Source organism: Rhipicephalus microplus, unplaced genomic scaffold (assembly GCF_043290135.1).
Source record: "Rhipicephalus microplus isolate Deutch F79 unplaced genomic scaffold, USDA_Rmic scaffold_204, whole genome shotgun sequence".
Classification (NCBI taxonomy): Eukaryota; Metazoa; Arthropoda; class Arachnida; order Ixodida; family Ixodidae; genus Rhipicephalus; species Rhipicephalus microplus.
This window is the reverse complement of record NW_027464775.1, coordinates 39337-50000: the sequence shown is the minus strand read 5'-3', so window position 1 is coordinate 50000 and position 10664 is coordinate 39337. Positions and strand designations below refer to the sequence as shown.

Here is a 10664-nt window from a genome sequence, read left to right as displayed (position 1 = left end):
CACTGCGGTGTGCCGTGCGTAGGGACGGGCGCGCGTGCCACATGCCGCCGAAATATGGGTGTCGGAGAAAACAGAGTGCCGCGCGTAACGAGGGGCGCGCGTGTTACAGAGAGATATGCCCAAACGCATGAAAGTGTACGCAGGTGTCCTAAGGCAGTTTTTTTTTTTTTCCTCATTTTGATGTCGCCCCGGCTGACGCGGTTTTCGTTTTTCCGTGCCGCCCCGGCTGACGCGGTTTTCGTTTTTCCGTGCCGCCCCGGCTGACGCGGTTTTCGCGCCGCCCCGGCTGACGCGGTTTTCGCGCCGCCCCGGCTGACGCGGTTTTTGCGTCGCCCCGGCTGACGCGGTTCGGACTTTGCACTTTTTGGCTCACCCCGGCTGGCGGCCCACTCACTCGATCGCCAGGTCTGTTTGCCCCGGTGGTTCCACCGCCAGGCTTAAGCGCGAACTTTTTTTGTTTGTTTTCTTTTGATTAAGCGCAAGCTTTTTTCTTTGTTTTCTTTTGATTAAGCGCGGGCTTTTTTCTTTGTTTTTTTTTTTGATTTCGCCCCGGCAGACGCGGTTTTTGCGCCGCCCCGGCTGACGCGGTTTTTGCCGCCCCGGCTGACGCAGTTCGGACTTAGCACTTTTCGGCTGTGCCTGGCTGGCGGCCCACTCACTCGATCGCCATGTCTGTTTGCCACAGTTTTCCCGGTGGTGCCGCACCCGGGCTCGCCCCGGCTGACGCAGTTTTCGCGCCGCCCCGGCTGACGCGGTTTCGTGCCGCCCCGGCAGACGCGGTTTTCGCGCCGCCCCGGCTGACGCGGTTTCGTGCCGCCCCGGCAGACGCAGTTCGGACTTAGCACTTTTCGGCTGTGCCTGGCTGGCGGCCCACTCACTCAATCGCCATGTCTGTTTGCCACAGTTTTCCCGGTGGTGCCGCACCCGGGCTCGCCCCGGCTGACGCAGTTTTCGCGCCGCCCCGGCTGACGCGGTTTCGTGCCGCCCCGGCAGACGCGGTTTTCGCGCCGCCCCGGCTGACGCGGTTTCGTGCCGCCCCGGCAGACGCAGTTCGGACTTAGCACTTTTCGGCTGTGCCTGGCTGGCGGCCCACTCACTCGATCGCCATGTCTGTTTGCCACAGTTTTCCCGGTGGTGCCGCACCCGGGCTCGCCCCGGCAGACGCGTTTTTTTTTCTTTCGCCCCGGCTGACGCAGTTTTCGCGCCGCCCCGGCTGACGCGGTTTCGTGCCGCCCCGGCAGACGCGGTTTTTTGCGCCGCCCCGGCTGACGCGGTTTTTGCCGCCCCGGCTGACGCAGTTCGGACTTAGCACTTTTCGGCTGTGCCTGGCTGGCGGCCCACTCACTCGATCGCCATGTCTGTTTGCCACAGTTTTCCCGGTGGTGCCGCACCCGGGCTCGCCCCGGCTGACGCAGTTTTCGCGCCGCCCCGGCTGACGCGGTTTCGTGCCGCCCCGGCAGACGCGGTTTTCGCGCCGCCCCGGCTGACGCAGTTCGGACTTAGCACTTTTTGGGCTGAGCCTGGCTGGCGGCCCACTCACTCGATCGCCATGTCTGTTTGCCACAGTCTTCCCGGTGGTGCCGCACCCGGGCTCGCCCCGGCAGACGCGTTTTTTTTTCTTTCGCCCCGGCAGACGTGGTTCCCCCCCCCCCTTTTCGCTCGCCCCGGCTGACGAGGTTTTCGCGCCGCCCCGGCTGACGCAGTTTTCGCGCCGCCCCGGCTGACGCGGTTTCGTGCCGCCCCGGCTGACGCGGTTTTCGCGCCGCCCCGGCTGACGCGGTTTTTGCGTCGCCCCGGCTGACACGGTTCGGACTTTGCACTTTTCGGCTGTGCCTGGCTGGCGGCCCACTCACTCGATCGCCATGTCTGTTTGCCACAGTTTTCCCGGTGGTGCCGCACCCGGGCTCGCCCCGGCTGACGCAGTTTTCGCGCCGCCCCGGCTGACGCGGTTTCGTGCCGCCCCGGCAGACGCGGTTTTCGCGCCGCCCCGGCTGACGCGGTTTCGTGCCGCCCCGGCAGACGCAGTTCGGACTTAGCACTTTTCGGCTGTGCCTGGCTGGCGGCCCACTCACTCAATCGCCATGTCTGTTTGCCACAGTTTTCCCGGTGGTGCCGCACCCGGGCTCGCCCCGGCTGACGCAGTTTTCGCGCCGCCCCGGCTGACGCGGTTTCGTGCCGCCCCGGCAGACGCGGTTTTCGCGCCGCCCCGGCTGACGCGGTTTCGTGCCGCCCCGGCAGACGCAGTTCGGACTTAGCACTTTTCGGCTGTGCCTGGCTGGCGGCCCACTCACTCGATCGCCATGTCTGTTTGCCACAGTTTTCCCGGTGGTGCCGCACCCGGGCTCGCCCCGGCAGACGCGTTTTTTTTTTTCTTTCGCCCCGGCTGACGCAGTTTTCGCGCCGCCCCGGCTGACGCGGTTTCGTGCCGCCCCGGCAGACGCGGTTTTTTGCGCCGCCCCGGCTGACGCGGTTTTTGCCGCCCCGGCTGACGCAGTTCGGACTTAGCACTTTTCGGCTGTGCCTGGCTGGCGGCCCACTCACTCGATCGCCATGTCTGTTTGCCACAGTTTTCCCGGTGGTGCCGCACCCGGGCTCGCCCCGGCTGACGCAGTTTTCGCGCCGCCCCGGCTGACGCGGTTTCGTGCCGCCCCGGCAGACGCGGTTTTCGCGCCGCCCCGGCTGACGCAGTTCGGACTTAGCACTTTTTGGGCTGAGCCTGGCTGGCGGCCCACTCACTCGATCGCCATGTCTGTTTGCCACAGTCTTCCCGGTGGTGCCGCACCCGGGCTCGCCCCGGCAGACGCGTTTTTTTTTCTTTCGCCCCGGCAGACGTGGTTCCCCCCCCCCCTTTTCGCTCGCCCCGGCTGACGAGGTTTTCGCGCCGCCCCGGCTGACGCAGTTTTCGCGCCGCCCCGGCTGACGCGGTTTCGTGCCGCCCCGGCTGACGCGGTTTTCGCGCCGCCCCGGCTGACGCGGTTTTTGCGTCGCCCCGGCTGACACGGTTCGGACTTTGCACTTTTCGGCTGTGCCTGGCTGGCGGCCCACTCACTCGATCGCCATGTCTGTTTGCCACAGTTTTCCCGGTGGTGCCGCACCCGGGCTTGCCCCGGCAGACGCGTTTTTTTTTTCTTTCGCCCCGGCTGACGCAGTTTTCGCCCCGCCCCGGCTGACGCGGTTTCGTGCCGCCCCGGCAGACGCGGTTTTTTGCGCCGCCCCGGCTGACGCGGTTTTTGCCGCCCCGGCTGACGCAGTTCGGACTTTGCACTTTTTGGCTGAGCCTGGCTGGCGGCCCACTCACTCGATCGCCATGTCTGTTTGCCACAGTTTTCCCGGTGGTGCCGCACCCGGGCTCGCCCCGGCAGACGCGTTTTTTTTTTCCTTCGCCCCGGCAGACGTGGTTCCCCCCCCCCCCCTCCGTCTTTCTTTTTGTTTTTTTTTTTCGCCGCGGCTGAAGTGGATTTTTCGGTGCCTCGACGCCCCGGTAGTCGCGGTTTTTCCGTTTCCGCACGGCCCCGGCTGACGCTGCTCGGTCACAGTCGCCTTTTGTGAGGATTGCAGACTTCTTGAGCGCGGGTGTTTTTTTTTGTTGTTGTTGTTGTTTTATTACGCATTCGCTCCAGCAGACGCTGTTTAGACTTTTTGTTTCCTCTTTTATCCTGCGACGAGGTGACGAGGTTTATTCGGTGCCCCGCCGCCCCGGCTGAAGTGATTTTTCCTGTCCCGTGCCGCCCCGGCTGACGCGGTTGGGACTTCGCGTTTGTTCGGCCGCCACGGGTTTTGGCGCACTCGCTCGGTTGCTTGTTGTTGCCACTTGTTGCGAACCCAGGTTTCTTGAGCGAGCGCGGGCGTTTTTTCTTCCTTTCTTTCTTTGTTCTATGTGTTAGCGAATCGGCCTTTAATATCACACGAGGACTCACAACCAACAATTTTCAGTTTGAAGTGTAAAAAATCTGCAGGTGTTGACGTAACTGACTTGCCCCGTACCCTTGAGTACATCCATGAAGTTCTCGTAGTACTACTAAATCGCATTATTCCAAGTGGAGAAATTCCCATAAACTTGCAAACCTCTACACGAAAATCGGTGCGCGTGATAAAGTTGAAAATTATCGTCCGATATCAAATGTGCCTTCTATAACACAAATTCTAGGAAAAAAAAAAAAACACTTGTTCGCCGTTTTCTGCGCCGTGACTGGCAGCACTCCGGCGAAGCGAAACGGGGTCGATTCGAGCACGATATCGGCGTCTTTCGACGTGCTCGCCGGCGACCGTCGCACGAGTACGTCGCACGAGCGCGTCTGCCGGGGCGCCGTTTGCGAAGCCGACGCAAAAGTGGGAACCGCCGCTCGGATGATCGCCGCTTTCGGCAGAGTGAGTGTTGGCACTCCGGGGAAGCGAAACAGCGTGAATGCGCCCACGAAATCGGCGTATTTTGAAGTGCCCGCCGGCGACCGTCGCACGAGTACGGTAAACCGCGTCAGCCGGGGCGTAGTTCGGGACGCCGACGAAAAAGTGGGAAGCGCAACTCGGATCTTCGCCGTTTTTGCAGGAGTGAGTGGCGGCCCTCCTGCGAGACCAAGAAGCATCGATTCGTGCACGAATTCGGCGCCTTTCGACGTGATCGCCGGCGACCGTCGCTCGAGTAGGGCAAACCGCGTCTGCCGGGGCGGGCTTCGGGACGCCGATGCGAAAGTGGGAAACGCTGCTCGGATGTTCGCCGTTTTTGGCCGAGTGAGTGCTGGCACTCGGGCGAAGCCAAACGGGGCCGATTACGGCACGATATCGGCGTCTTTCGACGTGCCCGGCGGCGACCGTCGCACGAGTACGGTAAACCGCGTCAGCCCGGGCGGAGTTCGGGACGCCGATGCGAAAGTGGAGAACGCCGCTCGGATCTTCGCCGTTTTTGGAGGAGTGAGTGGCGGCACTCCGGAGAAGCCAAGGAGCGCCAATTAGCGCACGATATCGGCGTCTTTCGACGCGCTCGCCGGCGACCGTCGCACGAGTAGGGCAAACCGCGTCTGCCGGGGCGGGGTTTACGACGCCGACGCAAAAGTGGGAACCGCCGCTCGGATGTTGGCCGTTTTTGGCAGAGTGAGTGCTGGCACACCGGCGACGCGAAAGAGCGCGAAAGCGCCCACGAAAGTGGCGTATTTGGACGTGCTTGACGGCGACCGCTGCAGGAGTACGAAAAACCACGTCAGCCGGGGCGAGCGACCCACGGCGGTCTGGGTGCTTATCGCTGCTATTATAGGGGCACCCCGGCAGACGCAGAAAAAAAAAATTTTTTTTCGACCTTCTTTTTTGCTGGTCGAGCTCGGGTAACCCAGGTCGCAATGGGAGCCGCGCACGAAAGCGGCGTCGCGAGACGCGTTCGCGGTCGCTAGTCGCACGAGCTCGGCAACCGCGTCAGCCGGCGCGGAGTTCGGGATGCCGACGGCTAAGTGGGTACCGCTGCTCGGATGTTCGCCGTTTTTGGCCGAGTGAGTGCTGGCACTCCGGCGAAGCGAAACGGGGCCGATTCGGGCACGATATCGGCGTATTTCGACGTGCTCGCCGGCGACCGTCGCACGAGTACGGCAAAGCGCGTCTGCCGGGGCGAGGTTTGCGATGCCGACGAAAAAGTGGGAAGCGCCGCTCGGATCTTCGCCGTTTTTGCAGGAGTGAGTGGCGGCCCTCCTGCGAGACCAAGAAGCATCGACTCGCGCACGATATCGGTGTCTTTCGACGTGCCCGCCGGCCACCGCCGCACGAGTACGGCAAACCGCGTATGCCGGGGCGGGGTTGGCGACGCCGACGCAAAAGTGGGAACCGCCACTAGGATGTTCGCCGTTTTTGGCAGAGTGAGTGCTGGCACTCCGGCGAAGCGAAAGAGCGCGAATGCGCCCACGAAAGTGGCGTGTTTGGACGTGCTTGACGACGACCACCGCAGGAAAACGAAAAACCACGTCAGCCGGGGCGAGCGACCCATGGCGGTCTGGGTGCTTATCGCTGCTATTATAGGGGCACCCCGGCAGACGCAAAAAAAAAAAAATTTTTTTCGACATTCTTTTTTGCTCGTCGACCTCGGGTGACCCAGGTCGCAGTGGGAGCCGCGCACGAAAGCGGCGTCGCGAGACGGCTTCGCGGTCGCTAGTCGCACGAGCTCGGCAACCGCGTCTGCCGGGGCGGAGTTCGGGACGCCGACGGCTAAGTGGGAACCGCCGCTCGGATGTTCGCCGTTTGTGGCCGAGTGAGTGCTGGCACTCCGGCGAAGCCAAACGGGGCCGATTCCGGCACGATATCGGCGTCTTTCTACGTGCTCGCCGGCGACCGTCGCACGAGTACGGCAAAGTGCGTCTGCCGGGGCGGGGTTTGCGACGCGTACGCAATAGTGAGAACCGTCGCTCGGATGTTCGTCGTCTTTCGCCGAGCCAGTGCTGGCACTCCGGCGAAGCCGAACGGAGCCGATTCGGGCACGATATCGGCGTCTTTCCACGTGCTCGCCGGCGACCGTCGCACGAGTACGGTAAACCGCGTCAGCCGGGGCGGAGTTCGGGACGCCGATGCGAAAGTGGGAAGCGCCGCTCGGATCTTCGCCGTTTTTGGAGGAGTCAGTGGCGGCACTCCGGTGAAGCCAAGGTGCGCCAATTCGCGCACGATATCGGCGTCTTTCGACGTGCCCGCCGGCCACCGTCGCACGAGTACGGCAAACCTCGTCTGCCGGGGCGGGGTTTGCGACGCCGACGCAAAAGTGGGAACCGCCGCTCGGATGTTCGCCGTTTTTGGCAGAGTGAGTGCTGGCACTCCGGCGAAGCGAAAGAGCGTGAATGCGCCCACGAAAGTAGCGTATTTGGACGTGCTTGACGGCGACCGCCGCAGGAGTACGAAAAACCACGTCAGCCGGGGCGAGCGACCCACGGCGGTCTGGGTGCTTATCGCTGCTATTATAGGGGCACCCCGGCAGACGCAGAAAGAAAAAAAAAAAATGGGGACATGGCGTGCGTCACCGTGCGGCTTCGCAGCGTTGCCGAAGTCGCCGAGCCCTTCGACTGAGCCGAACGGCGGACAGGGAACGTTGGTCGGCCGTTCTAACCTGTCGGTGCCACGCCGAGACGTCGTTAAGGAAAACCGCGTCGTGGGCCTCTACGACGCCGTCGAGTCGTTGTACGTTTGGTGTCCAGCGTGTCGGCGGCGAGTAGCGGACACGTCGTTCACGACTTCGGTCTTTCGCAGTCGACGCGAACTTGCGGAGAGTCGTGGTGCCTCACGTTTTCGGCAGAAACCGCGGCGGAATTTTCCCGTGCGTGCGCGCACGACCTCGGTGCTGTGCCGTCAGCGTAGTGAGTCACAAACTCGTGGCCTACCCAAGGTGCGGTACGTTTGCGGCCGTATCCTCGGTGGGAATTTCGTGAGTAGGGTCGCAAATTCTACGACCTCGGCGGGTTTGAGAGCGACGTAGACTTGTGGCACGCTCAACGTGCCACACGTTTCGGGGCACACCCGCGGTGAAATTTTCTCGAGTACGCTCGTATTAGTGCCCAAGGAGGTCTGGGTACTTATCGCTGCTATTATGTGGGGGTTCTCGTGAGCGGCGTACGCGAAAGCGACCGGGTGTCTGATATGCGGCGGGCTTCGGCCTCGTCAAGCGTGTCCTCGGGTCTGCTCCAGGGGAATCCACGGCAGTCGTCTGCAGCCTCATCCGCTTGATGCGTTAGGGGCTGGTTGTCGGACGGTGCCGTTTTACCACGATATCGAGGTGTGTTCCGTGTCGTCCTCGGGCGATTCAGATGCGAAAGCGCCGAAGACGCGGGCGTGACCCGTCGTCTGGCGGCTTTGCAGTCTCGGCTCCGTTGCTAGTTCCGGCCGGTCCACCGACAGTGCAGCGGGCTTGGGCAACCCGCACGGCGCGACCGAGTCGATGCAACGAAAAAGAGCGAGCATGAACGTGCTTCTTGCCGCACGGCTCCCACTCGTCTTTCGGGAAGGTTGTGCCGTAGCGAGCTCGAACGCCGTCATCTCGGAGTGCAAAATAAGCGTGTTGGGGCGCCTGAAGGTGGCCTCCGCCGCACACAGACTGCGTCCGGCCCGCCGAAGGCGAGGACGGACGCGCAGTCGAACGATTACCTGGTTGATCCTGCCAGTAATCATATGCTTGTCTCAAAGATTAAGCCATGCATGTCTAAGTACATGCCGAAATAAGGCGAAACCGCGAATGGCTCATTAAATCAGTTATGGTTCCTTAGATCGTTTCTTCCTACTTGGATAACTGTGGCAATTCTAGAGCTAATACATGCAGTGAGCCTGGAGCCCTTTGGGTAACGGGTGCTTTTATTAGACCAAGATCGATCGGGTTTCGGCCCGTATTGTGTGGTGACTCTGGATAACTTTGTGCTGATCGCATGGCCACGAGCCGGCGACGTTTCTTTCAAGTGTCTGCCTTATCAACTTTCGATGGTAGGTTACTTGCTTACCATGGTTGTTACGGGTAACGGAGAATCAGGGTTCGATTCCGGAGAGGGAGCCTGAGAAACGGCTACCACATCCAAGGAAGGCAGCAGGCGCGCAAATTACCCACTCCCGGCACGGGGAGGTAGTGACGAAAAATAACAATACGGGACTCTTTTGAGGCCCCGTAATTGAAATGAGTACACTCTAAATCCTTTAACGAGGATCAATTGGAGGGCAAGTCTGGTGCCAGCAGCCGCGGTAATTCCAGCTCCAATAGCGTATACTAAAGCTGCTGCGGTTAAAAAGCTCGTAGTTGGATCTCAGTTCCAGACGAGTAGTGCATCTACCCGATGCGACGGCTCGGACTGAACATCATGCCGGTTCTTTCTTGGTGCACTTCATTGTGTGCCTCGAGATGGCCGGTGCTTTTACTTTGAAAAAATTAGAGTGCTCAACGCAGGCGAGTCGCCTGAATAAACTTGCATGGAATAATAGAACAAGACCTCGTTTCTGTTCTGTTGGTTTTTGGAATACGAGGTAATGATTAAGAGGGACGGACGGGGGCATTCGTATTGCGGCGCTAGAGGTGAAATTCTTGGACCGTCGCAAGACGAACTACTGCGAAAGCATTTGCCAAGAATGTTTTCATTGATCAAGAACGAAAGTCAGAGGTTCGAAGGCGATCAGATACCGCCCTAGTTCTGACCATAAACGATGCCAACCAGCGATCCGCCTGAGTTACTCAAATGACTCGGCGGGCAGCTTCCGGGAAACCAAAGTATTTGGGTTCCGGGGGAAGTATGGTTGCAAAGCTGAAACTTAAAGGAATTGACGGAAGGGCACCACCAGGAGTGGAGCCTGCGGCTTAATTTGACTCAACACGGGAAAACTTACCCGGCCCGGACACTGGGAGGATTGACAGATTGAGAGCTCTTTCTTGATTCGGTGGATGGTGGTGCATGGCCGTTCTTAGTTGGTGGAGCGATTTGTCTGGTTAATTCCGATAACGAACGAGACTCTAGCCTATTAAATAGGTGCGGGGTTCCCAGCACCTTACAACCTTCTTAGAGGGACAAGCGGCTCCTAGCCGCACGAAACAGAGCAATAACAGGTCTGTGATGCCCTTAGATGTCCGGGGCCGCACGCGCGCTACACTGAAGGAAGCAGCGTGTCTTTATCCCTGTCTGAAAAGACTGGGTAACCCGTGGAACTTCTTTCGTGATTGGGATAGGGGCTTGCAATTGTTCCCCTTGAACGAGGAATTCCCAGTAAGCGCGAGTCATAAGCTCGCGTTGATTACGTCCCTGCCCTTTGTACACACCGCCCGTCGCTACTACCGATTGAATGATTTAGTGAGGTCTTCGGACCGATGTCCGGCGCGGCCTTTCGGTTGCGCCGGTCTGTTGGAAAGATGACCAAACTTGATCATTTAGAGGAAGTAAAAGTCGTAACAAGGTTTCCGTAGGTGAACCTGCGGAAGGATCATTAACGGATTGTGAAGGGTGAGCGCCTCAGCTGCGTCTGCGCCCGACACTTTCTGCCGCTGACCCCGTTTGGACGCGGGGTCGGCTTTTCCCCACGGGGCTGCCTGAATGTGGAGCGGCACCCCGTGACAAATTGTTGCGCCCAGCGGACGCCAACACCGCGACCTTGGACGGTCGGCCAGGTGGCGGACGCGGGTACAAACGGCGCAACGCACTCATAGGTCGGCTTTCGACCCGCCACAGCACCGTGGCTCGAAGCGCTCGAAATGCGCGACCCGACCGCTGCGGGACCGCCTAGTACTGTAAACAGGAGCGGCGGAGCGCGAACGGCGAGTCGTGGTTACGTCGGTAGAAGGCGAGGCTGCGCGTTCCCGAAACGCCAGCCGAGTGCCCTCCCGACCGTTCGAGCGTGCAAGAACGAGACCCGACAATCGCGCGGCGACTGCCAAGTACGAGAGGAACGGCACAAGCGTCGGCGGTCGGTCAAGGAACTGGCGATGTGACGGGTCCGCTGTGCACCAGTGCATACCGTCCCGCCGTCCGCGGCAAGCGCCTCCGCGTCCTCGGGTGACGGAGGCTGCCGGTCGGTTCTTGCAGGCGAGGGATCTCGCTGGCACCGGTTCGCGTTGACGCGCGGCCGGTCATGGCACGGCGATGCGACGGCCGAGGTGCGCAGTACTCGATGGAGGAACCGCACGCTCCGATGACCGTCCCGCCCTCCGCGGCGTATGCGTACCGACCGTAATGGTTGCAGCA

The 10664-nt window shown here is 61.0% G+C and overlaps 1 non-coding gene across 1 annotated transcript; it reads left to right on the top strand.

The window, feature by feature from the left end:
- Nucleotides 1-8097: 8097 nt before the first annotated feature.
- LOC142792103 (small subunit ribosomal RNA) lies at nt 8098-9912 on the top strand. Its single transcript, XR_012890656.1, has one exon. It is a non-coding gene; the product is annotated as a small subunit ribosomal RNA (ribosomal RNA).
- Nucleotides 9913-10664: the final 752 nt, after the last annotated feature.